Source organism: Larus michahellis, chromosome 1 (genome assembly GCF_964199755.1).
Source record: "Larus michahellis chromosome 1, bLarMic1.1, whole genome shotgun sequence".
NCBI lineage: Eukaryota > Metazoa > Chordata > Aves > Charadriiformes > Laridae > Larus > Larus michahellis.
In genome coordinates this window covers 210302023-210329204 of record NC_133896.1, presented here as the reverse complement: position 1 = coordinate 210329204, position 27182 = coordinate 210302023, and positions in this window count along the sequence as shown.

The window sequence follows — 27182 nt, the reverse complement described above, 5'->3', positions numbered from 1 at the left end:
GGATTCACGTTGCCTGGCTTTGGTCATCTGAAACTGAAGCGCCACGTTTCAGTTGCTCATCTGCCCTGGTCGCCTGCAGAAGCAGGAGCCCTCAGCAGATGGTCTGTCTCTTCTGTTTAAGACGCTCAGGACCACGTGAGTCACCATTTCTCTCTGTCGACTTGGGGCCCTCATGGCAGATTACTCCTCCTGCAGCACTGTCATTGTCCCCAGTCACAGAGGGACATACGTGACCCTCAGGGCAGCTGCTTAACTTTGGGCCAGGCCACACCAGGGCGAGGGTATCGATGTGGAGCCGCGCCGGCCACGGCTCCCAGCGATCTTGCAGACCTGGGAAGCTGGGCTGGTTTTGTGCTGATGTGAAAACAAAACCTGCTCTGTTGTTCCTATCTAGGCCTGCAAACGGTGGCACAGGCTGTGCTCTGCCTGCTTTCGCTGAGCAGATGCAAGGTCTCCATTTTCTGCTCACCTTACAGGAGAGCTAGAGATAAACATCTGCAGTTTTCTGGGCTGAGAGCGCTAAAAGCGAACGCCACCCCTGTTCAGCTTTGCAGATGGTTGACGAAGCACTTTAAAGGTCCAAGTTATATTTGGAAATGAAAAGATCTTTGTACTGAACAGAATATAGCTTGTGCGCCGTTGGGACCGACAGTCACTAAAAGCAAGCACATCTGCTGATGCAACCTAATTGCTGTTTTGATTGCCCAGCCATGACGGGGCATAAAAATATTGTCTGCCTACAAAAAAAGAATGAAACCTCACTTGACCATTTTGTGCCCAAATACCTTGGCACCCAGCCCTGCCGAGCTAGAGTTGGGCAATCTGAATTCAAAAATTCCCCAGTGGAACCAGCTCCTAACAATACAAAGCTGTGCCTGTCTGACTGGGTGGACTATTTTCATGACTCTGAATAAAAATCATGTCTAGAGCACCGCACGTTTCCGTGGGGGCTGTGCGAGCAGGGGGGCACGCTGGCCTGTGCCCGGCAGCTTTCCGAATTAAATAGGCAGAGGATGGGCCACTGCTGAAGACCAGTCTCTTGAGACTCACAGTCTTTCTGCTTGCCTGTGGACAAGTAGAGGATCCTTGCAAAATGCTGATAGGAAAGTTTCTGAAGCAACACGGCAGGGTCGAAGCTAATCTCCAATTAGGAGATACCACATCTGCTTACTGAAGTGGTTCTGGACCCATCTTGTGAAGCTTCCAGCATTGGTCACTGTGGGAAACAGGAGAGTGACCTCCTCGGCCGTGGGTATAAGTCAGAAGGACGTCTCTCTCTCACTTGATTCTGGACAATCCCAGGTGTTGTACCTGACCCTGTTGTTTACCAGTATGACTTTTTACCGGTATGAACTGACGCTCACTTCCCACCTCCCTGCCCTGAGCAACGTGGCCATTGCACAGCCCCAGGTCCTGTGCGAGGGGCGGGTGAATACCAACTGGCCGGACGGGGAGGGAGTGGGGACCCCTGCCACAGCCCAGTGGGATCCTGCTCCAGTGCCAGCTTTCTGGGCCAAATCCAGCCCCCTGCAGTCCAGCTCTTCCAAATTTGCCTGGCTCTAAGAAGTGAATGCAGGGGAGCAGAGATAGCAGCGAGCCATGCAAGGAAAGAGAAAAGAGTGATCTTTCGCTCCCATTAAAAGGGCTATTGATTGATCTGTCCATTTAATAGGCTTCAGCTGCTAAAGCCCAGCTTGTGGCCTGTCTCCGTCCCTTCAGCCAGCTCCTCATAGCACTGCTCTTGTGTTTTTCTTCCCCTGTGGTGGAGCCCTTTCAAGTCTTTCTTTAAAGAGTGAACCAAGTGCTTTCCATCAGCTGCCAGCCCAGCCCTCTACCAGTGAGGGGCTCCCGGCTGCTCCCTGGCCGTGCTTGGCACTGCGGCATATGAAATCCCCGAGATCCACCCCTCCCTCAACACAAAAAAACCCAGACTGGCTTAAAAAACAACAGATTGATGTTTTTTTTCTTCTAATTTGGGTTTTCTTAAGTTGCCCTTGGGAACCAGCGGGTTTCCCGTACTCCGTTAGCGGGATGCTGCTGTGCAGCAGAGACAGGCTCTCGCCGGGCTCTGCCAGCAGCATCCATCGAATGCAACAGGGCATTGCAGCCTCCCGATCGCCAGGTGAGAAAAGGATGGGAAAGGTGGGCGGCCCCTTTTCACAACCCGCTGGGCAGACCCCGGCACTGCAAAGCTGGCCGTGTCACTGCTGTTATCAAACCACCAAGGAGGAAGCCGGGAGTCTAAAATCAATTCTGAATTGCAGATTTTCCCTGAATTACAGGAATGTATAATCCTGTAGTCAAAAGAGGTGGCGTGGCTTCCACCAGGTCTCCAGGCTGCCATAATCACCCTCATCTCCCATGCGTGGGGTTCCCTTGGGGTTGTCCTTGGTGGTGCACAGGTCCCATGTAGAGGCTGACCTGTGTCCTCCAGCCCAGAGGAAACAGCGACATGCCTTTGACCATCGTAGACCTGATAAAAAGAAAAGGGAGCTGCATCTTGCTGAATAGCTTTTCCCCATGGCCACGAGGAACAAGAGAGGTTGGCAGGATTAACACCTTGTGGTGCCCCACAGTTGAGAGCCCTTAGGGAGGGTGTGTGGGGAGTGGGGCCATTTGTGGGGACTGGGACCGTTTGTGGTGAGTGGGACCATTTGTGGAGATCTCCCGGGGAGAAAGAACGAAGCTACCGAGGAGAGGTCACGTCTGCTCCCAGAAGCATTTGCAAGCAGTGCAGCAACACCTCCCTGTTGAGGGAGGCAGAGGTAAACGGTAGTTTGAACAGATGGATCTACAGTTTTTTCCGTGCTCAGTTCCACAAATGGGCCAAAAAAAAAAAAAGTTTACTCCAAAAGCAAATAAAACTTTGAAATGGCAAAGTTCCAAAAGTCATCTGAGAAAAGTTTGAGATGGTATTTTTTGTGTCAACCATTTACAGGCATTCCCAAGACTTGCAGAGAGAAGACTGAGGCAGGATGGCCTTCTTAGCACTGCAGCCCTGAGATGGGTCACCTTTGCTGGGCTCTTTTGCTGCAGTGGCGGGAAGCTCTGGGAACTCGCTGTACCCACGAGCCTTGTGCTTGGGACTCAGCAGGGCAGCCTGCCAGGGGTGCCGCGCGTGAGCCGACAAGAAACGAGGAGGGTTTGGAAACCCACCTGGCAAGTGGGGCTGCACTGGAAACTTGCCTGGTTTCTGTCAGAGTATTGTCAAAATCATCCCATTCCCAAAGTATGTTTTCTTTGTGTCAGATCAGCATTTTCAGGGCGGGGGTGGGGGGGAAAGGCAAAAAAAAAAAGCTCCTTTGGAATGTTTGCAGCCAGCAGTCAGCCCAATGGCAGGTTGTCCCTGGTGATCACAAGTCTCCAAAGGATGTTTCTAAGCCAAGTCTACATTTTAGACAAAGCTAGAGTGAGACTGAGGAGGGTGAAGGAGAGCAAAGGCACTTGGCTCCTGTGAGAGCTGCCTTTCCACAATCTGATCCCAAATGAAAATGCTGTAGCTGAGAGTAACCAGGATTCCCAATATTCAGCAACAACTTCTTGAGCAAAAACCTCTGTTTTGGTTCCTTCAAAGCAAAATCAGTCCACCTTCTTCAAAAGCAGTGCTGACCACCTCTAAGTCAAGGACCTGATATGTCTTCACCAGCTTTCATCCACCACAGATGAGACAGAGGCAAAATAAATTCTGTTCTTCCAACATCTACAGTATCTTAAGAGTACCTATAGTCCACATGCCACAAGAGAAGATGGGACTGTGTTACCTTGTGAGTTTGTTCTGCCATCAGGTCAGCCTTATCCACAAAAAACCAATTCCTTCCTGGTTGTAGGCACCTGGCTCTGCTGTTAGATCAAGACCATCCAGACTTACCAGTCTATCTAAAACCAGAAGAAACCTCTGCTGGGATTCTGGATAGCGAAAAGGACACAGCCTTAACACGGATGGAAAACAGGTGGTTTCTGGAGGGATGTGCCTCCACTCTGAAATGCTGAGGTAGTGGTTGATGCATGATGTAAGATCTAGTTTCTTATACTCCACTCCCAACTCAAAAATGAGATCCAAACACTCAGCTGCTGGTAATCGCTGAGACATAGCTGCTTTGATGACCAGAAAATTCCCAGTTGCCTCCTCAGTTCCATCATCTCCGGGCAGACTGACACTGCCAGGAGTGACCACGTCCAGTGTCACTGCACTGAAGAATTCATTTAAGTTGTGAAGGGATATGAACTGATCTGATGGTGTACCTGGGGAAATGACACACTAAACCTAGTGTCATTTCATGCCAGGGTAGACAATTTCATCTCCAAAGAAAACCTCCTCTCAGTGTACAGCATCCTCTTCTCCTTAAGGACCTTAAGTCATGGTGTATTGATGAATGACAACTATGTTCAGTATTATTCTCATGCACAGGTAACACACTAAATGTAGATCTTGGATTGCAGATGGCTGATTTTCCTATCAACAGAACATTTCTTGTAGTCACCAGGATCTTTGGGTGGCATTTAGCTCACCCAACTTAAATGTCTACACAGTAATAATCTACATCTAAACCTTTTATTCTGGGCTCTTTATACAGTTGTTGGAAGAAACAGGCACCTTCAGAATGCACTGCACCTGATTTATTTTAGACCTCTTTTTTAGGATGACATGAACTGAAACATCCAAAGTGATCTAGGTCTCTAGGTGAATCTCACCCTTCTGTCCCAAGAATTTGAGATCCTGAGAGGATGAACTGGAAAGGACCAAAATTAAACTCTTGTCCAGGATCTGTATTGTCTCTGTGGCTTGCCATTACCTAATTTCAAGATGCCCCAGGGACTGAAGACACCAGACTCCCCTGCTGGTGTTCATATTGGATCCCTGTTACTGTACTGATGACGGCAGCCACTGAGGAGATGCAGCTATCAAGCAGAGAAGTGGGTAACAAGAGTGACCTCCTGGCACCATACCGGGTGCGCTCATATTTCATGCGCAGCTCCTGCTTCTTGTCTCACACTGAAGAGCTTTCCAGATATTATTCTACAGCCCCTCTTATGTCCTTCTTAAATCCCCTTTTGTCACTGTGGCCAAGTGGAGAGAAACGTTAACAGAGTCACTCCCCAAGGTGGCCTCTGGCTAACCCCTAAGTCCCACTTCCAGAGTCCCAGCAGTGGGCACAAACCCAAAACCTTTTCTTCTTATATGGCCAGGGGTTCCACCCATTCACAGTACAAGGCTCTTCATCTGTCCTCTCCCCATGATAAGACTACCTTTAGAGAAGGAGAGGACTCCTCATGTAACTAGAAGGCTCACTAGGGTCTACCAGTGCAGGTGGCCCCCATTTCTGATGTTGCTCTTTCTCTCCCAGAAGCTGGACTATATGGATCACATTAAGAGATTCAGCACTTAATGGCGTCTAACTCTTCCTGCTTGCTCACACAGCAGAATCATCACGCTCTATCCCACACCTAAATCTCCCCATAACCAATCTTAAGGAATGGGAGGAAGGAAATTTTACAGTCAGGGAGGTATGAAGGTAAGTCCTCATCCTAGATCTGAGTCCCCACCAACTGAGAAACACAAAGTGGGGGCAGGCAGGGAGCAGACAACAGCAAGAGCAGGTTCTGAGCTGGGTGATGAGTCCCCATTGTCTGGGAATGGTCCCCCTTGCAGGCCAGGTCCCTTTACTAGTAATCCTCTCTGTTAGCAACAGGGTGGGTCGGCTGTGTAAGGTGAAATGAATTTAAAAATCTGAACTGGTGTTGATGCAAATGAAAAGCAGGACGTATTTTCTTCACAACTGTCACCTAGTTGAAAAAGTCTTACTGAGAGTTGGAGCTGAGTCATTCCTATGGTGCATGGCCAAACTAACATTTTGTGGGGATGTGTTTGGGGAGGGGAGTGGGAGTAGAGGGAAGGGGGCTAATCATACTTCATTATTTCTCATTTTCCAAAAGAATCTGTTTTCTAAATGCATTGCTAAATCCTTGTGCTAGCAATCCACCATCTGCTCCTTCTTTCAACACACCCACTATGTAGTCTGCTGTCTTGTTATACTGCCAAAACTCTATATACTGCGGGTAGAAGAGAGTCTGTACTTTCAGATGCTTTTCTTAGGTCACAGGGAAAAAAAAAAAAAGCCTTTGCAATTAGCACCAAAGTGAGTGCATTGCCATGCAGCTTCCTCTTATCCTGCAATCTGTGATGTAATCTCAGCAGCAAACAGGCAACTAAATTTTATCCCTCTAATTCCAGGCAGGGGCTCTGGTAACACCCTCCAGCATGGACTGGAGCTGGAATGTTTTGGGTAATCTCCGGAATGCCTCAATAGAATTATAAATCCATAAATCAAAGCAGTCATTATGTATTTGAATAATATGTGGATCAAAGACTCAGATTGAGGGCCCCTTTGTTCCCATGCTCTTTTTATATCTTCCTCAGTGAGCATCTATTCAATGAGAAACAATTACAGTGAATTTAGAGCAAAAACATACAGCGCTAATGGAGCTCTGAAGACATCATCTGGCAAAGTATTTAAGCATATGCTTAATTTTAAGCACATGAGTAGTAAGAGCGGAATTGCACACAAAAGAGCGGCATTTGGTTCAGCAATATGCTGAATCAATATCTAAATTTAGGTTATCGACCTCTCCAAATTGAGCCTTTTTGAAACTAAGTTGTCTTTACTCTCCCACCCAAACACTTTCCTAGCAGTGTTTCATACCAGAGGTCTGTGCAAATGCTGCATTAAATCCTGCTCATCCTACCCTGGAGATGGGTCTGTCTTCAGAAGGAGCAATTAAAGAAAGAAGAGCAAGACAAGGCCTCTATCTCATTAAACAGTGCAATTATCCTGTGATATATGACTGCTGATTTTTTGCCAAAGTGGTGCTGAGGCAGAACAACCAAATGAGTTACTGTGTGCGGCGCATCAGCCAGTGCTATGGCAGACACGGGACTAGATCACTGGATCACCCAATGTCATCCAAAAGCCTCCTGCCTCCAGCCTGGGACAATCCCAGCAAGCCCAGGGCTCCGTTCTCATCTGGAAGGACATTTCTTGGGATGAAGGGTAGTGTTTACAATGTTGTGCTTGTCAGCCTCTGAAAAGCAGTACAAACCAACACAGGTATGACGGCAGCTCCAACAAAAGGAAGAGGAACGCTGATGGAACTGGGTTTTTCACATGGCCGTGCTAATGCTTGCTAGGCAGTAACAAGGCCAACGGGAGAAGGACTAGAGATGCATGTTATTTACACGCTGGGAAGTAGGAAAATCCTCTGTCTGTAAAATACCTGTGCCAAGTTCCCAGGAAAACAAATCTGTTAGCTCTTCTCTGCCATGCTCCAGAGAGGCTCTGTTGGATGCCCTCCGATGTTGGGATGCAGCAGGGCCTCCAGCTGGCTTGCTCAGGCAGATGGGAAAGATGCGGGTTGTCCTCCAGCATGGCCCCTGCTCCTGCACCTGAGCTGATGCCTGGGGGCACTTCCAGCTGCCCAGGGGCCACCTCCGTGCTTCAGCCTGGCTCGTGTGGGTGGCCAGGCTCGGTTCCTAGCTGGAAACCTTCCCCTCTGTCACTCACCCTTTTATGCTGGCAAAAACAGGAATTGTGAAACACTTGTCAAGGCGATTGGAAGCAGAAAGGAGGTCTGCTCACAAGGTGAAAGTAAAATGTTATTTTAAAAGGTAAATCATAGAATCATAAAATGATAGAATGGTTTGAGTTGGAAGGGACCTTAAAGACCATCTAGTTCCAACCCCCCTGCCATGAGCCGGGACACCTCCCACTAGACCAGGTGGCTCAAAACCCCATCCAGCCTGGCCTTGAACACTTCCAGGGATGGCACATCCACAACTCCCCTGGGCAACCTGTGCCAGTGCCTCACCAACCTCACAGTAAAGAATTTCTTCCTAATATCTCATCTAAATCTCCCCTCTTTCAGTTTAAAACCATTACCCCTCATCCTATCACTACACTCCCTGATAAAGAGTCCCTCCCCATCTTTCCTGTAGGCCCCCTTCAGGTACTGGAAGGCCACTATAAGGTCTCCCCGGAGCCTTCTCTTCTCCAGGCTGAACAATCCCAACTCTCTCAGCCTCTCTTCCTAGGAGAGGTGCTCCAGCCCTTGGGTCATCTTCATGGCCCTCTTCTGGACCCTCTCCAACAGGTCCATGTCCTTCTTGTGTTGGAGGCCCCAGAGCTGGAGGCAGAGACTGCAAAAGACTGCCAGACTGCATAAAGAGCAGTGAGAGAAGATCATATTGCTGAAAAAAAGAGCCAGGTTTTTGCCCCATGACCCGCTATGTAGAGTGGGTAGTGCTGGCTGGAGCAGAAACCTTTCCAAAGGTAAGGAGGAAGAGACAGAGAATCTTTTTCACTAAATAGCAGGAGAGTTTTGCTCCTGCTTCAGCACACACTGACTCACGTACGTAACTTTAAGCACATTTTTAACCCTTCCTGACTTTCAAAGCTGCCAAGTCCTAGATTCTCCAATTCTATTTAAAAAAAAATAATAAAATAAATCAAACCAACTACTTATGTATCAGCTCCAAAATTCCTTACCACACTTCTTATAGAAAGGCCAGACCAAATACGAGCCCCAGACTGGGCAGCAAAGAAGAAATGCTTTCTAGGCTTGTGGTTATTGAACATACTAGAGACTGCCATGTTTTGTCTTATGAGAAATTCCATGTGCAGATGCTGCTGTGCACCTTTCCTGGTGGACATGATTAAACTCCGATCAAAATAACGGTGAAGACTTATTCAGGTCAGCTACTGTGATTTGAGAAAATGTTGTTTATGCCCAAGCTCTTTTTCCCTTGTACATGTTTCCCCCTCTTTAAATGCTCTTCAGTTTGGCCCCAACTGAGTCACAGATCAAAGCATTTCAGCTCTTAAGGCCAAATTGCAATTTATAATGTCTGTGGTTTTAGCTAATCTGTCTCTGTGTCATCTCATTTTAAATCAACAGAAAGCAGCACAAAATAACTCATTTCGGTATGCCCTGCTGAACTAGGGATTTTAACTCAGGCATCCTGTTACCAGTTCTCCCCACAGGTAAACGGGGTTTTCTTGCTTTATCTGAGGGCGCTTTGTTCCTATTGTAAACACCAATTTTGTAAACAACTTGTGCTCCACTGAGGTGAAACAGCTACATCTCCAAACCCAAGCTAGGATTCTGGCTTGTCTCCCTTCTTACAATTTTAACTGTATCAAAGGGGAGCTTAATGCTGTAAAGAGCCTTTCATTTTTAATTAAGTAAAGAAGGTCCTAATTTCAAACCCACTTGAACGGCCTGGGTTTAAAAGTTCAATTCATGCCATAGCCTTATTTGTTCTTCACAGCAAAGACCATGGCAAACAGATGCCGATTCTAGTGGAAGCGCTGCTCCCTGGCTCCCAAAATCACTGCTGTGTGATTCCTTGTTTTGTGCTGATGCTGCTGCCCTGACAACAAAGGGGATCCACCAGAGTAGCATGAGGATGAGTCAGCCCCAGGGTGCATCACACATCACCACCCCAGCAGGAATAGCTGGGCACATCTCCATGGGCTCTCTACTGGGCCATCTCCTACCGCTCTACGTCGCTGCAAGTCTTGCTCCGTACCACCGCTTGTGAAGAGAAAATCCAACCTAATGTATCCCATTTCCCATTCAGATTTCATTCATCCATCTCACCTTCCTCTTGTTTTTCTTGCCACCTGGCAGAGGCTTTCGTGCCGTGCACAGGTTAGCTGCCTCGCAACTCCTGCATCCCCCGCTTTGAGCCCGCAGGGGAGGTGGGTACACGCTGGACGGTGGCTGCAGCGGCCACGAGTCACTCCAGTGTCATCACACCCTGGGAAAGTCAGAGACGGAGACATGGACTCCTGGTGTTGAGGCTACCAATTAGCACTGCTGGAGCAGATCTCCTTGAGGAACGAGTAACACATGAAACTCCCACTAATGCCAACCTGGCTTTTGTTTGGGATTGCCTAACTCCGATGAATAATGCAAGAGTCCAGCCTGCGCCTCTTTTTATTTAACCGCATCACTCTTCAAAACAAAACCAACCAAAACCCAAGCAAACAAATACCCCTCCAGAACAAGCAAACGTCTGACCTGAAAGTGTGGCTCTGCAGCATAAGGTGCGCTGGAGAAAAAAAGCTTTATGTTCACAGGAGAGAGGCCATGCATGGAGGGAAGAACTGCCTTTTGCAGTCAGAGCAAAAGTCCACCCAGCTGAGTCTGGGCTCAATCTGGTCAGTAACAAGAGTTCAAGAAAAGGTATAAATCTTCTCACAGTTGTCAGTCTGAGATCTTCTTGGCCTGGAAGTTGCATCCAGAACATTACTTTCGGCAGGTCTTAGTACGTCTGTCCTCTATGAACTTGTCTAAACTATTGGCCTCCACAACATCTCATGCCACAATTTAATTATGTGTTGGGTGAAAAGTACATCTACTTGTTTGTTTTAAAGGTCAGTCTGGGTACTGGACTATCACAGATCAAATATAGTGAAAGCTAAAAAAATAAATGGAATTTTGAGAGCTATTATTTACACACACATTCTACTCTCCTCAAAATATGACCCAATTTCTTTTCACTTCAGCTGAGTAAGTTAATACTGAGGCTGTGGGACCAAAAATTGCTTTTGTATATTTGACTGTCCAGAGATGGAATCCTGTGCACAGCCTCAACAATCCAGGTGCTGCAGTCCTGTTCTTGGGGAGGTTTGGGTGCAGTGGACATGGGTCTGCAAGGTCAAGGGCAAAGTCCCTTGTGGGAGAAGAGGTGGATGCTGTGGAGCAGCTTGTCTTTGCTCCCCACTATCTCCCTATTTAAGTTTGAGTCAGTTGGCTCCCACATGAATGGAAACCAACCATCTTCTCCCAGTCAAGGTCACCTAACCCATACTGACAGTATGTGGGCCACTCCTGCTGCTACAGTAATTTCCAGACATCATCTTCCTCTGACAATGTGTCCTAAATCACTTGCGATCCTGGTGGAAATTGTGAGTATAGAAGATGAACATGATTGATAGACTGAATGGGCTTCCTGCGGGGACCGCACATGCCCGCAGCCAGGGCAGCCATGCCTCCAGCTCTGCTGAATGATGTTCATCCTCCTGGGAGTCAACAAGAATTTGTGTCATTGTGCGCGGAGGAGCAGAGCGGAGACGTGAATTAGACCATGTCAGCAGTACGGCGCTTTAAAAGTTGGGGTGTATCTTGGGAAGGTATCCAGTTCGTCCAGTTTGGCAGGGGTGAGGGGGAGCGTGGGGGAGGAAGGCTTGCACGCTCTCAGGAAAGGCTAGCTTACCGCTGAGTGCCTTTTACTCAAAAAGAGCAAGTGGCACTCTCCCCGTCAGACAGAAAACGAAATAAACTCTGAAAGATGGAGGGATTCCTGGCATCGCCATGCTCTGCAGGAGCACATACCCCGGTCATCTCTCCAGATCTGTTGTCATAGGTTTACGGCCAGAATATAGGATTGACCGAAAAAGCAACATTCCAAGAAAACAGAGTTAAAACGGCTCCAATTTGACATGCCTAGCCCTGCCCCACAGAGGCAGTGGCAAAAATACCTCTTGGTTTCTTCTTTGTGGCTTTCACATTATAATGTCCTGTTTTGCCCTCCAGTATCGTATTTGTGTTTTGTGTTTTGTGTATTGTGTATTGCTACCGGACGGGTAGCAGGGCCCAGCACTCACGCAAAGAAAGCATGCACTGACACAGTGAGTCAGAGAGGCCGCCCAGTGTGCCCAGTACCCCGCCACTGGGAGAGACCAGTGCTACCTGGGTTCAAGCACCAGGCTGGGTAGCAGGAGGTGGTAACACCCAAGAGGGGCAGAACGGGGAGTGTGGGCTGAAGTAATGGTTATGGATGGGAAGGGGGCAGTTGTGGGAGCCCACGGATGGGTAAATGAGGAGAAGATGCCTGGAGAATAGTGGAAGAGCCAAGGAGTGAGGCAGGGGCAGAGGCTGGGTGGCGACAGCCTCCGATGAGGCTGGGACGGGACATTTTCAAATGGTTATTGAGATATGTTTGGAATTAGAGAGTTGGATGTTCCATTCCCAATGAGGTGTGGATTTGAAATATTTGTTTAGCTTTCAAGATCTTCATCTGGCGGTTGACAAACTGTAACCAACCACCGTGTGCTAGGAACAAGGACAGAAAAGACACCCCACCTAACTTTAGACACCCACAAAGGTGACATCTGCATATGGAGAGGTAGCAGAGCTCCTTTTACATCAGTGGGGAGAAACAGACAGTTGGAGGGTGCAGCTGATCCAGGTAGGTCGGATACGTTGCTCTTTGGAGGGACCTATTTCTACAGAGGTTAATGGGGTCTAGAAAGCTAGCTCTGATGTAAACAGATATTTGCTGCATTCAACTCAAGCTGAGGAGAGGAATCGACGCCAAGCATCCAAAAGATTTGGGTCTACATTGAGTTTGGAGAACCTTTTCTGAGTTCCTTTGTGAAGGTATATCCTGAAATAATTTTTTTTTCATTAGCTATGTCCAGTCCATGGCACATTTTCCATATAGTTTAGTACAGTCCTACCAAAGCTCTCTACCATCTGAAGGGAAGATGGACTTATGCTGATACACTTCAACACATAAACATAATTATAATCAATATTAAAGAAATAATTTTTGAGTTCCTTGACTTAAACTTTTTTCCTTTAAGCTAGTGTGAATGAGTTGTTCAAGTTTGTATATGTATTTGAGATTTCCATCTTTTGTCCTGGTCTAGGACAGAATAATTTTATAACGTCCTAGCCACTTCTGCAGGAAAAGAAGTAATGTTCTTTCCAAGTCTAGTTGAGCTTGGCTGCAGTATCATGAAGTGGACGCTATTTATGCTTGTTACTAATTGCAGTTCTGCTAATTACAGGTGGTGCACTTATCAATAAAAGAGCTTTATGATTTTTAATTCTTCTCAGGTTCTTGACATAACGCTATCTCTAAGTTCCGGAAGTTGCTTAGCCATTCCATCTTCTTTATTTCAACAAACTTCCTTTGCTGATGGAATTGCAAGAGTGGTACATTACCTAACAGCCCAGCAAAGCCCAGCATGTGGTACTGGTACCACTGGAAGTATGTAACCCCTTTCGGAGTGATACCTGGCCCATTGGAGCACAGGAACCATTGGCTTTGACAATATATGGGAAAGAGCACTTGGGAACCTGTGCCCTAGACCACTCATTATTGACCCAGCTACCTGTGATTCATCCTCTCCTGCTCCGAAAGACTCGCTTTACCTCTAATCTACCCCTCTTTATTCTCTCCCTGACATATCCTTATAGAGAGTGCTTTAAAGGACACCAAACGAAACTGAATAGTAAAATACCTGCAGCCTGACTCACGGTTTCTAAATAACCCTTCCTTGCAGTTGTGTGTGTGACCGTACCCTGATGGGTGATTTCATTTCAGTAGCACCTCGATCTTTTCCCTGGGTGCCTGCAGGTAATCCTGATGCCTCAGAGACCCTGGGCAGCTCATGCTGTTCCTACCACCAACTCTTGTACGTTTTATTGACGCAGACTCTGGAGCTAATGGCTTTAGGATAGGGATATTTCTTTTCTGTGCTAGGATGCAGTGAGCAAGGACAATCTGTTTTAATCTGCGGTGCTAGACGCAGGTGTGAAGGCCAAGGGAGTGCTTTCCCTTTAGAAAGGGGCAACTTGGGCTTGCCTATTTCTGCTACCACATCTCCTGGCAGAAGGCTCGAGTGTGGCAGCCCGCTGCTCCCCCTCCTTGTGCTGACCAGCCTGCTGGGTGGCTGTGAACCGACAAGGTCCCTGCCTCAGTTTCCCCACCTGTGAGTGGGGATAATTGTCCAGAAGGGCCTTGAGACTTACTGGTGAGAGCGCAACGTAAGCCCCTGTCCTGGTTTAATTTTTTTGTGAAAATACTTACTTCATAGCCAGCTATGCTATGTGGGTTTCAAGGTCTTGGTGTTTTTGAGCCTTGCCAGGTGCAGGGATGAGGAGGAGCAAGACCCGGGCAATTGACCCAAGCTGGACAACAGGATTATTTCATGCCATGAATGTCACATTCAATATAAATTAGAAAGTTTGCTGCAAAGTTCTCTCTTCCTTAATGGTGGCAGTCCAGAGAACTCCTTGCCCTGGTACCGGACCCCTGAGCCCTTCCCTTCCTCCCAAAGCCCCAGTGCTCACAGTGTCCCACATTTGCTGTCCCCTGCCAGGAGCGCATGGATTCCTGCTGGGAGAATGGGCTGGGTATAACCCTCATGTATTTTATATTGGTATCAGGATCAATATTGGTTCTTTAGTATTATTAATGTTAATTATTTATTCTTATTCTATTAAATCTGTTTATATTTCAGCCCTCGGGTTTCTTTATTTTTTTCCAGTTCCCGCCTGGGGAGGGGTCATCATGTGAGAGAATAATCATCTAAACACCAATAAATTGTTGTGGGTTCTTCAAACCATAACAGCCCTGCAGTGTGCTAAGGACTCTGCCCGCTCCTGTGCTTCCAACTTTGTTAGCAAGCTCTCAAGTCATCATTTAACATTTGTATTTTAACAATATGCTGAGCTACTCCAAAGCCAAGGACCTCTTATCCATCTTGTCTTAAAAAGTCTAGAAATCTCCAGTTTTGACTGCAATACAACACTTTGAGTCACTTGCAGACTCTTCCCTCTTCTTCTGTTCCTCCACGCAGCCACCAAGGCGTCCATACACCTCAGAAGCTGCTGACGGGGATATAGAATCATAGAGTCATTTAGGTTGAAAAAGACCTTTAAGATCACTAAGTCCAACTGTATGAAGTGCTCTGTGCGGTGCCACCTGGACCCTGCTGCTGGTCCCTGTGGATTGCTGCTGCAAACCAGGCGTCAAGGGAAGGCCACAGTGCTGGGGCTGGGAGGATGCCTCTGAGCAGGGCTCACTGCATGTGATACTTTGTGGTGCCCTGCAAGGTGACATGTTCCCAGTTTGTCCCTGGCCTGTGCTGAGACAGCAGGTCAGTCACACATCCAGTCCTTGCCCAGCATAGAATCCGAGAGTCACGGAATGGTTTAGGTTGGAAGGGACCTTAAAGATCACCTGGTTCCAGCCCTACTGTCATGGGCAGGGCCACCTCCCACTGGACCAGGCTGCTCAAAGCCCCATCCAACCTGGCCTTGAACACTTCCAGGGATGGGACATCCACAATTTCTCCAGGCAACCTGTTCCGTGCCTCACCACCCTCACAGTGAAAAAATTTCTTCCTAATATCTCATCTAGAACTATCCTCTTCCAGTTTGAAGCCATTACCTCCCATCCTATCGCTACATGCCCTCGTAAAAAGACCCTCTCCAGCTTTCTTGTAGGCCCTCTTCAGATACTGGAAAGCTGCTATAAGGTCTCCTTGGAGCCTTCTCTTCTCCAGGCATATGACAGAGGGCAGGAGGGGAGCCACCAGAAGCAGCTAGGGAGCATAAACGGAGGAAGCAGGCAGGTCTGTTGTTTGGATTTTCACTGCTGGATCACCATCTTGACATTTGTCAGGCACAGCAGCAAGTCAGAGACCAAGTTATTGTAGCAGTGTGGGGTGGTTGTGACTCCTCCCCAGGCAGAAATACAGGCAGAGCTGCTGACCCTGTGAGAACAAACATGAGACAGATCCCAGATGCAAGATACGGGAATAAGAAGCAAGAGATTTAAGGTCTGATAACCTCCAAACTCACCAAGGGTGGCTAAAACCAGGTGCCATGCCCAGCCAGAGGCATCTGGTGCAGGAATCTTAATGCTGATCAGCCTTTCTGGTCCCTAGTGATCCCTGAGCCGTTGCCGCTTGGGCAAATACATGGGCCACTTTGAGAAGCTCAGCTAGTCCTTGTAGAGCTGTGTGGTCCATTCTGGCACAGCAATGTATCAAACTGAATTTAATTAACAATCTTGCAGCCTTTTTTCCAACTTTGACATGGCAGGTGCTCCTCACTGGTGGAAGTCCCGATTCAAAGGTCAGTGAAATCAGTAAAAAGATTTCTGTGGATTCTAGGGGACTTCAGACCCAAAAGGAGAGTTTCACGGTCCCTTTTCTGTCCCCTCATGGCACACCTTGTCCCTCAATACTGTTGATATCGTGGTTTTGGCAGCTGTTGACTGACCAAATTCCCAGTGCTGGGAAGAAGCAGCCAATGCCAGGTGTCTGGAGTCCCTCTAAGCTTACTTTGCATCTCCTCATCCTTCTTGTTCTACATCTTCCTGCCTCTGCCTCCCCCTGTACCCAGCGCTCTAAACACACCCAAAATGTAGCAGCAGGCACATTCTGTCCATACCTTCGCACAGCGAGGCTGCGGGAGAGTGGAGAGAGCAGGAACCGAACGAGGAAAGCAATCTGGATACGTGGGCTGAGTTTTGCGCTATGGAGGTGTATTTTATTTTTTGCTTGTTTGTTTAGCTTTCCAGATCCTTTTCTGGAAGCTTGTCACACGAGGTGCTGTTTGCTTTTGGCAGCCCGGCAGCAGCCCGTGTGGGGATGAATTCAATGCTAAGTGCCCAAGAAGCGCTCGAGCTCAGTCTCCAAGCCCGCAAATGGACGTACAGACCATTTTATGCACAATGAAAGAAGCTGCACTGAGAACCACAATGCTTAGCCTAGTTTTTATTCATCCCATTTCGATCAAGGCCTCTGGAAGGTCACCGGCTCTTTGAAAAGTAAGGAAAATGTGGATAGACGCCCAGCCGCCATCCTGCTGACAGTGCACTTCTCTGACACATGTACAGTGCGCTGCTGAAACACTGATAGTGGTTTTTCACAGAGGTCTGCAATCTATTAGACAGCACTTACTGGTACGTTTCAATGTATCAGCCAATCCAAGGCTAAGCAGACCATAAAAAATTATGAAATATTTGGCTGATGGCAACGATCCTTTCAACCACCAATGTGAACGTATCGCATTACACGCACACGTAAATACACGCGTACGTGCACACAAAATCCGTGGCAGTGATCCTGATAAATTGATTGTGCACCTTTGACCACCTCCGCTGCGCTTGGCCGCACTAATCCATCTCCTAAGGGCGCTTCTCTCTCTCCAAAACCTCCCCGAGGCTGCCAGCAGCCACCAGTCCTTGAAGTGAGATCAACCTGCCACAAAACTGCTTCCCTTCTTCCCCCCTGTTGGGAAATTCCTTTCCCACCCACCCCATATAATTACCCATAGAAATGCAGGCTAGACGATATGGAGTCCTGGACCAAAAATGGGTTTGAGCTCCAATTATTGCGTGACCATGCAGGACTGAAAAAGAGAATTTTATATGACTGGAAAAGATAAATTCTCAGCCTTCTTCAGGGACCACCGGCATCTCCTTTGATTGTCAAATTGAGACATAGCAGGCCTTAGAGTCATGATGTTTTTAGCTCCAGAAAATGTACTTTACATGATTTTTAGAGGTATTAAAAAGCCATTAATTGTATATTTTTTCTTGTTTTCAGTCCTGTGCAGTCAAACTTATGGAAACAAAGATTTAGCTTAACACAGAAGTGTCTGTAAGAAACGTTTGATGTTAATGTTACCTTCTCCAACTGAGCAGAATCACAGACTCATAGAATAGTTTGGGATGGAAGGGACCTTTGAAGGTCTTCTAGTCCACGCCCCCTGCAATGAGCAGGGACATCTTCAACTAGATCAGGTTGCTCAGAGCCCTGCCCCACCTGACCTTGAATGTTTCCAGGGATGGGGCATCTACTACCTCTCTGGGCAACCTATGCCAGTGCTTCACCACCCACATTGTAAAAAATTTCTTCGTTCTATCTAGTCTCAATCTTCCTTCTTTTAGTTTAAAGGCATTACCCCTTGTCCTGTCGCAATAGGCCCTGCTAAAATTTGTCCCCATCTTTCTTATAAGCCCACTTAGAGTACTGAAAGGTGGTAATATGGTCTCCCCAGAGCCTTCTCTTCTCCAGACTGAAATCTATGGAAAGTGGCAGAGCATGGTTCCACCAGTCTATCTTTTTCTCAAACTCCCTGATGCTCTTTAACCTTTCTGCTTCCTCTCATAGCTCTGCCACCAGGCTGAGCAGATCATCCACCTGGTCACACATCACATCACATGGCTGTTCTCACTACTGCCATCCATCACCAGTGAAAGACTCTGGCATTCCCTGCAGCCCCAGACCTGGACAGTAGCATGTTTTCATGGGAACTCTGTCTGGGTTGCCACATCCGTTCTGCCAAGTGCAGAGGACATGGTCTTCCATCAGGTCGTGACCACAACTATGCTCCTTCTGAGATGGTGATGACCACTGATTTAACTCATGTCTTGAGCTGGTAGGGTGACTGCACCCTTCAGATCCAGAGAGGTGATTGTCCCCCTCTGCTCTGCTCTGCTCTCGTGAGACCCCACCTGGAATACTGTGTCCAGGTCTGGAGCCCTCAGCACAAGAAGGACATGGACCTGTTGGAGCAGGTCCAGAGGAGGGCCACGAAGATGATCCGAGGGCTGGAGTACCTCTCCTATGAAAGCAGGCTGAGAGAGCTGGGCTTGTTCAGCCTGGAGAAGAGAAGGCTCCAGGAAGACCTTATAGCAGCCTTCCAGTGCCTGAATGGGGCCTATAAGAAAGCCATGGAGGGGCTGTTTGCAAGGGCATGTAGCGATAGGACAAGGGGCAATGGTTTTAAACTAGAGCAGGGTGGGTTTAGATTAGACATTAGGAAGAAGTTCTTTACAATGAGGGTGGTGAGACACTGGCCCAGGTTGCCCAGAGAGGTGGTGGAGGCCCCGTCCCTGGAGACATTCAAGGCCAGGCTGGATGAGGCTCAGAGCAACCTGATCTAGTTGAAGATGTCCCTGCCCGTGGCAGGGGGTTGGACTAGGTGACCTTTAAAGGTCCCTTCCAACACAACAGATTCTATGATTCTATGATTCCTGTGCACCCTTCCATGTGAACAGCCATGCAAACTGACCCACCATGCTCTGTTTACTGAAGAGATTTTCTTTTGTGAACGGAAGATGCACAAAATGCATGTCAGAGTTGAGGGACACAGAGTGGTATTGGCCCCCTTTAGGGTGCCTTGAACAATTCGGTTAGTGTCTTAACCAAGAATTTCCACAGACTTCAAAAGACTTTGGCTCCAAACATTGTCCTTCCATTCCTGGTACATGGCATCAAGTATTTGTGCCAATAAAATGCTTATGCTGTGCCTTATGCTGCCGTTGAGTACATTGCAGGTTGAGTCCAGGAATATGTTTGTAGGGCTCCTCAGAGCCATGTTAGCCCAATCACCCACTTTCAACCTCCATAATTTAGAAAGCAGTTTCTCTAAATACCGAGAAGGCTCCTGAACAAAGAGTCATTAAGCTCAGCCGACCCTTCTGGCTTGTCTTCCCCTAGAAGCGTACTTGCAAGGACTGAGATGATGTCAATCTGATAATGGCCTTTCCTATTTCTATCAGTGTTCAGACAGGACTGCAGAATTGACGTTAATATTGTGTCTGCTTCATTAGTTCACCTACTGGCAGTTGCCTTGCTGAGATCACTGGTTTTTCCTGTTCTGTATTTATAGCTTTGTGTGCCGCTTTCAGCATGCAGATTATCAGAGTCCTGATCACTGCATTTTGTAGTTTATCAAGACCTTGTTTTGCTAATCGTGAAAAACTAGCCTCAACCAACTGGGGAGGAGCGAAATTTCATTTCTCTCTCTTTCGTAAATATGTGTATGTGTTTCAGGTACTTAGAAAATAACTGGTGCAAGCATTGCCATTTCTAATGGGAGGCTGCTCGCACGCGAGATCTTTAGAAATGTCTAAAGTCAAAATCAGTTCAACATATCATTAGCTTGGGAGGTAAAAGAGGAGGTTTGCAGTTCACGCAGGAGCCCATGTCTGGGTTTAGGACTGTGGGCCCACTTATCATCAGCCCTCCGCCATTGATACCAGTGGGTGCCTGGCAGACAGAGATCAATATTTTGCTGGTTAATCTTGTAGTATCTGCCATCTTAAAGCTCCAGCTTCCGGAGCCAAGTGATTTTGCGTTATTATCGAGGATTGTCTTTTAAGGGAACGTCTAATTTTTAAAGTTGAAGAGAAAGCTTGCAAATGAAGTGAGGAGCTCTAAAAGCTTGGACGCCAGCAAGCAAATGAAGAAAGACATACATTTCCTATTAAAAAGAATTGAATGATATAACTCTTGGCCGAGGGCCATGGAACTGCTCTCAGCGTTATTTCCGTCTGCTCGGGCCAGGACTGAACGCACAGGGCATGTCTGTGCTCTGAAATGGGCTAGTGAAGGCTTTGGCGGCGAGTCCGCTCAGCAAGCCCAGCCCAGACCTGGCTGGAGGGGTCCGGATGACAACTAGCTGGGCTAACAGGATGGATGGCTCCTGGCCTGGCCCGGCATTGCCATGGCTGTATCCTACCCCCTCCCCTGTTCAAGCCAATGCTGGGCAAGTCTCGGCTGCAGCGGGAGCACTGGGCAGTCTCTGCACAAAGGCCCATGATGAGACAAAGGATCCCACCAAAGGGTTCCTTGTTCCATTTTGTTTTGCTGAAGGATTATTTCTTGTACCTTGTTGTTTTTGAGTGCAGGGTTTGGCTTAACCACAGAAGTGGATATTTCCCCAAATGCTTGACTTTTGATGAGTAGTTTCCCTCTCTCATACCTCATTTTTAAGATCCCTGGAGCCATTTGCATGCACTCAGCGATTTATTTCCATTCTGCCGAAGGGGAAAAAAAGAAAGTTGCAAAAGTCAACTCATATTTGACTGATTTTGCCAATTGCTGGACTACAGGAAATTGTTCTGTCAATGTGAGGCAGGTTCTCAAACAAGAAAATGTGCATAGGAAGTGAGCAGAATACAGTTGTACAAAAGATTTTGCATGTAATCTCCAAGATTAGATTAAAACAATAGCACATTGTGAGGCTGATGTAAAACAAGTAATCCTAAGAGAGCCACCTACATCAGATGGGATTGATCGCCTTCTGAATGTACTTCTTGTTCTTCATCAGCGGTCTACAGAACCTAGACAACTACCTTACATTGAGTATTAAGTCGTGATTAAGTTGCCTGAGAACTGCATTTTGTGCTATTTGAGATTCTCGAGGGCATGTGAAACACCTACATGAGGCTGGTGGACATGAGTGCCCTAATGAGTGGTGGCTGGAAGGCAGGCAGGGCAGTCAAGGACACATCACATAGCGCAAGATGTTTATGATGGACAATCAAACCAAACCAAACAAAACCTTGAGGGTGGGGTGCAGCTGCAGATTTAGACACCCACTTTTAGATATTGCCTACATACGAGTTGGGCATCCAGACTCTCACTGTAATCAGGGGAGATCTAATCAGTGCAATCAACAGAACCTGGAGAGAGATTCAGGTGGGCACATACACATATCTACTTTAAGGTAATATGAATCAGTCTCTAGACTCCATTGGCTGGGGAAAGATTTGATTGCCTACACATGACAGTGCCATATGAGATGATTTACAAAGTCAAGATATCCACACAGGGTGAGTAGGTTGGAGGCAGAGCTGAGACCTTCTGGAGAAGCAGCTGAGCAGAGCTGAGACCTTCTGGAGAGGACAGGCAGGGTACTCTGTAATGTCTCAAATACCTACCCACGTGAATCAAGACTCTAGATCTCAATGGGGTATGGAGGAACTTAGGTACCCAGCTCACACACGCACCTTACATGGCAGACGCCCCCATTAAGTTGTCTCAATCTGCAACTGAATCTCACTGCTAACCTTTAGATGGCGAAAGAAGAAATTTATCCCACTTTTAAAGTGGATCCTTACACTAAAAAGCCCAAGTTAGTTCACTGAATCCATTGAATTTCTAAATTTTCATGCTTTTAAGTGCTTTGAGGAGGAAGGGAGTTTTTACTGCTTATCAGCCAGGTCTTACCTTGGGAGTTAGCTGTAATTCAGGATACACCTACAAACCCCAGTGCTCACATAATTGAAGAACAGCCATCTGCTGGGTTTCTCAGTTAAGCTTAGAAATTACATCAGGTGTCTGATGTCCTAACAGGCCTTATTACAAGTTCTGGTCACTCACTGAAGTCAGAATTTATAAATCTGTGAATCCCATGAATCGACAAGGACTAGGGCATGACTTTTAGGAAAAAAACCACGAGCCCTGATTTTAAATTTTCCTTTGATAGAGAGTTCCCCATAGCAATTAGTGAGCTGTTCTGGTGATTAACCTCTTTGCTATTAAAATTCATCTTTCTACTCTGAATGTGTTAAATGTCAACTTAAAGACATTGGATCATGTTGCAGATTTGTCCATGAGATTAGTCACAGACAATCGGAACCCTTTGTTCTGATTCCTGCATGGGAGGAACTCAAAAGGTATCATCAAGGCACTATTTAATCTCTTTTTCTATAGCCAAAAAGATTGAACTCTCTAAATCTTCCACCATGTTTCTAGTCCTTTGGTTGTTCCAGAGCTTTTCTCTGAACCCTATTCATTTTTTTGAAATTCTTCCTAAAATGTTGTCACCAAAGCTGGACAATTATGCCAGAGACCTTATAACCTCTGGACTCCTACTCAGCATTTCAGTGTTCGTTCAATCACTTTGGCTTCATTTACTTTTGGCTGCAACATTTTATTTATCCATGCATGGCCTTAGTCATTGTTTTCCATAGCATCCCTCAGCTTGTATATAAAACCAATTGTCATTGTTGTTAGGTATTTACTTTGTCAATGTCGTGCTGTCCTCATTAGTTGTTGTTACACCTATATTTATGCTATCAACTTTGTTAAATATCTTTTCTTTCCATGTCATAGGGAAAATTGTTAAGTAACAGAAAGTCAAGAAAAAGTCTCATGGGATCCTGTTTGAGGATGTTCTCCTGGTTACTGTTGCATTTGAAACTTGTCATTGCTAGTGTTTAATCCTCGTCCAACCATGTGTTGTGCTGGCTTTCCCATTGTTTGAGAAAGTTATATCTTGTCATAATATTTTATATACCGGCATCCTGACAGAAGGCATCCCTTCTCTATCCGGTGGCTTTCCTTTTCCTTTTCAATGAGGACAGTCTCCTTCCTTGTCCTCTAGAGGATGGACACACAGAAGACTACCTGGTCTAGTGGGAGGTGTCCCTGCCCATGGCAAGAGGGTTGGAACAACGTGATCTTTAAGGTCCCTTCCAACTCAAACCATTCTATGGTTCTGTGAAGACACAAGTGGCCCAACACCATGTCGTGCACCAGTTGTATTGGGTGGCCATGGAGAGCTACATCCTTGCAGGGCTTTGCTAGGGCTTCTTGCCCTGCTTGCTGCCCAGGAGCGCTGCCAAAGCCCGGCTCAGTCAGGGGCACAGCAGGACCAGATCCCGCAGGTGCGAGTGGGAGCAGGGAATGCTGCCCCCGTGTTGGGGGATATTATCGTTTAACATAAATAAGTTTTAATTAGAATAAATTACTTAAGACTATAATATGGTGTGATTTGTGCTGTTTGCTTAGCTTTACTTAGCACAAGTAGCTAGATTTGCTGAAGCCTTTAGGCCATGATAGAGTTATTTTCCTTAGTAATTTTCCTAGCAGCGGCTACAGTGCTGTGTTTAGTCTTTTAGTATGGGAAAGTGTTTGATATCACATCGATGCTTTGGTAGTGTTTTTCCCAAGTCTGGGACTCTTCAGTTCTCCATGTTCTGCCAGCGAGGCAAGGTGCCCGAGGAGTGTAAACCAGAAGATAAGGAGGCTCCAAACCTTGATGCGAACTGCAAGTCAACAAGAGACACTGGTGAGACACTGGAACAGGTTGCCCAGCGAGGTGGTGGAGGCCCCATCCCTGGAGATATTCAAGGCCAGGCTTGATGAGGCTCTGAGCAACCTGTTCTAGTTGAAGATGTCCCTGCCCATGGCAGGGGGGTTGGACTAGATGACCTTTAAAGGTCCCTTCCAACCCAACACATTCTATGATTCTGTGATTCTAAAGATAAGAGCCTGCCTGCCTGGACACAGAAAAATAATCCAATCAGATGTTAGAAGACCCCAGACCAAAAATCACCATTGGTTTAAAAGACGTGTGAAGAGCGTGTGAGGGGTGAGCGTATGGATCGCAAGGGTGTAATTGCCCAGGGATTTCTTTGTTCAGGGTCCCTCTCTTTGGAGTCACCCAGCCCGGGCTCACCTTGCTGCTGTACCTTCCAATTCAATTATTTATTTTATAAAATACGATGCTTTCCCCTTCTGTTGGGTAGGCACAGCAAATCCCAACACGCCTGCTTTACTCTGACATACGTGCTGAGTTAATTATTGCTTAAACGGTCCTTTGGAAATGCAGAGCAGTGTAAGGGCATGAAGTGTTATCATGATAAAATCAGTGTCAGCCCAGAGCGCTGCTTAAATTTACAGCTCTGTGCTAAAACTTGAGAAAAGGACCATCACAAAAGAGGCTGGACTTCAGGCATATGCTCAGGCTTTAGGAGGACACGAGGCATAATAGCACTTTGGTAGTGTAGTTTGAATAATGTGTAGGATTAAAGGAAGTCAGGGGACCGAAAGAGTAGAAAATACTGACATTATTCTACTACCTCCCTACACCATCTCAGCTCACAGACAGCAAAATTACTGAAAGTGATGGAGTGGTATCAAGCTTAATTCATCGAAGACCATTGGTAAAAAACCCCACCATTTACCATATGTACAGTAAATTAACAAAAGGACATGGAAGAATGAAGGGAAAAATAATAGAGGGATATATTATTAGTGCAATTAAGTATAATATGTAGGGAAGAAAAAAAGGTAAAAGTAATGTAGCAAATTCATAGTTTTAAAATCCCGGAATTGTATTTTTGTGTACTTTTGGTTCTGTGAGCCATCTGGGCAACCGTTTTTTTTACAAATCATAGCTTGAATGTGAGAAAATCGTATGGCAATGCAGCGCTGTTACAGTCATCTGCTTCTGCTCACATGGTTTTGTCATAAGGCTCCTGCTATATTGCGAACCCTCTCTGGATCAGCAGTGAGCATCGCTATCTTCAGACTGTTTACCGCAGCTTCTGAATATTGTACATTCTGCAGGCTTACAGGAACGGTGCCAGAGGCGCTCACAGTCTGGGCTTGGTTAACATTTGTGGTGAAGGGAGGGGAGAAAGGGGGAGAAAAGGGGAGATTTCCATCTGGGGCAAATTAAGATAGTGCTACACGAATCTCCAGCAGCTGAAGACCACTTTAAGGAAAAAGAATATTCTGAGAGCTCAGGGGGTCCCTGTTGAACCAGGTGATGTTTTCATCCTTGTGTTCTTTTTAGCTGAGAAACCTGAGTTAAGTTTATGGGTTTACTCTGGTTTTGTTTCTAGCTTCCCACAGGTACTGATAGAGCAGTGGCAAGACAAAAAGCTCTACTTGTAAACCAGTTACTTGCTTTATTCCAGATATAAGTTTAAGCTACCCCATTTGAGGTGGGGTAGGGTGAGAAAGGGTGAATTTGAGGTTGGTGATTTATTTCCTGGCTCCTAGGGAAGAATTAATTGGCAAAGTTTTCAGGAATTTCAAATATTGCAAACACTAGGATATTCTTACCTAGATTTTGTTTTTCAATCTCTATGTCCTTTAAGGGAAAATCATTAAAATGTTGAAGTGGGCTCGGCTCCCATGTGCTGCCCCTCTTCTGGCGTCTTTTCAAGTACATTCACCGTAACCTTCATGTTATGAAGGGCAGCACAAATTTTCCAAGACTTTAAGACAGTTTTGGGGAATGTCTGAGTTCTGGGATCACAGGACATCAGCCTTCACCTCCCACCTGTGTGCGTTGGGGGCGTAGGTGATTACAGCCTAGGAAATATTTTCTACTTAATGAATTTCATGCATTTCATGAACGGCTGTTCATCTCGCCTCCTGTGCCACCACAAGGACACTTTCTCCAAAGCGGTGCACCAGGTGGGATAGTTCTGCTCTCCAGAACTGGCCTTTCGGAAGCCAGCTGGATGTCTCTGAAAGTCTGCTGCAGTGGTTGTCCATCATGTCTGATGGGAGACGACAGGTCAGGAGATTTCCATGCAGCTCTCGCATCTGAGAGTTTCTGCATTAATGGGTTGCTAGAGGACAATGGCCACATATGATGGGTAAGGAGTGGAGATGGATCTTGTCATACTGGACAGCAAATAAGTCCTGCCTGCTAAATCAAAAGAGCAGGAAACATCTCTGAGGAGGAAAACCAAGTGTCACAAATTAACGTTGAAAGGATGTAGAGACCCTCATGAGTTTCTATGCAAATACTACAAAAGAAACATTTCCCTGCTTAATACACACTGGGGACATTTTGAGAAAGCAGATAAGAATTTACAGATGTTTCCTATGATTTCTATTTTGTCTGGGGCAATCCATGGCTAGTCAAACCCTACAGAATCTAACCCCATTCATAGCAGTCAGTCTGGATTGCACCAAGGGAATTGTAGAGATATTCCAGATTTACAGCAGTACAAGTGACAACAAAGCCTTGCTGCAATTTGCAGTCGATTCAGTCTCGCATCTACCGTCACTTGGACTGCAGTGGTCTCTTCAGGTAGCTAAGCTCAACAGGTATGCAAAGTTGAGCTTACCAACCAGCATTCACAAACTCTTTCCTTGCTGAGGATGAGGCCAGATTTGGTCCATTGTCTCAAAAGGACTCAGACTCGGCAAGACTGTGGAGTATTTTCAGCAACTGCAGTAAGTATTTTCTTGTGGTCAGCAATGGCTTGTCTGAAAACAAGGTTACAAGGTTACAACTGGAATGCTTCAAATGGGATGGACAGAAATGCATCACTCTCTTTCCCTAGGTTTCCGGAGCTGTTATCCCATTGAATATGACAACCAAACCTGGAGTGATTTGTTGAGCCTGGATCTCAAAGCTTCTCTGAGCTTCTAGAGCACTGGACTGAGCATCTGTGTTTGAGGCTATTTCCTATCAGGGTGACTTCCCACAAGCTTGTTGCACCTAAGACCTGATGCTGGTTGCAGCAGTCACCAACAGCCACCTTTTTCAGAGTTAATCTATTACTGGTGTCGCGTGCACTTATAGAACAGAGATTTATTTTACTTTTCTTTTTTCCTTCTTCTTAATTTTTACTATTGAAATACCCTATTAGGCATTTCTAAATGTAGAACTTTTATATATCATCACAGACACATTAACAAGTGTGCGCATCTGGCCTGAATTAGACCACCTATGAAGGTGGCCTACAAAATCTAGATATTACCAGAGGAAACATTGGAAAAGACAGTTTACAACCAAGAAGAGAAACATTTTAAAACCAGCCCACCAGC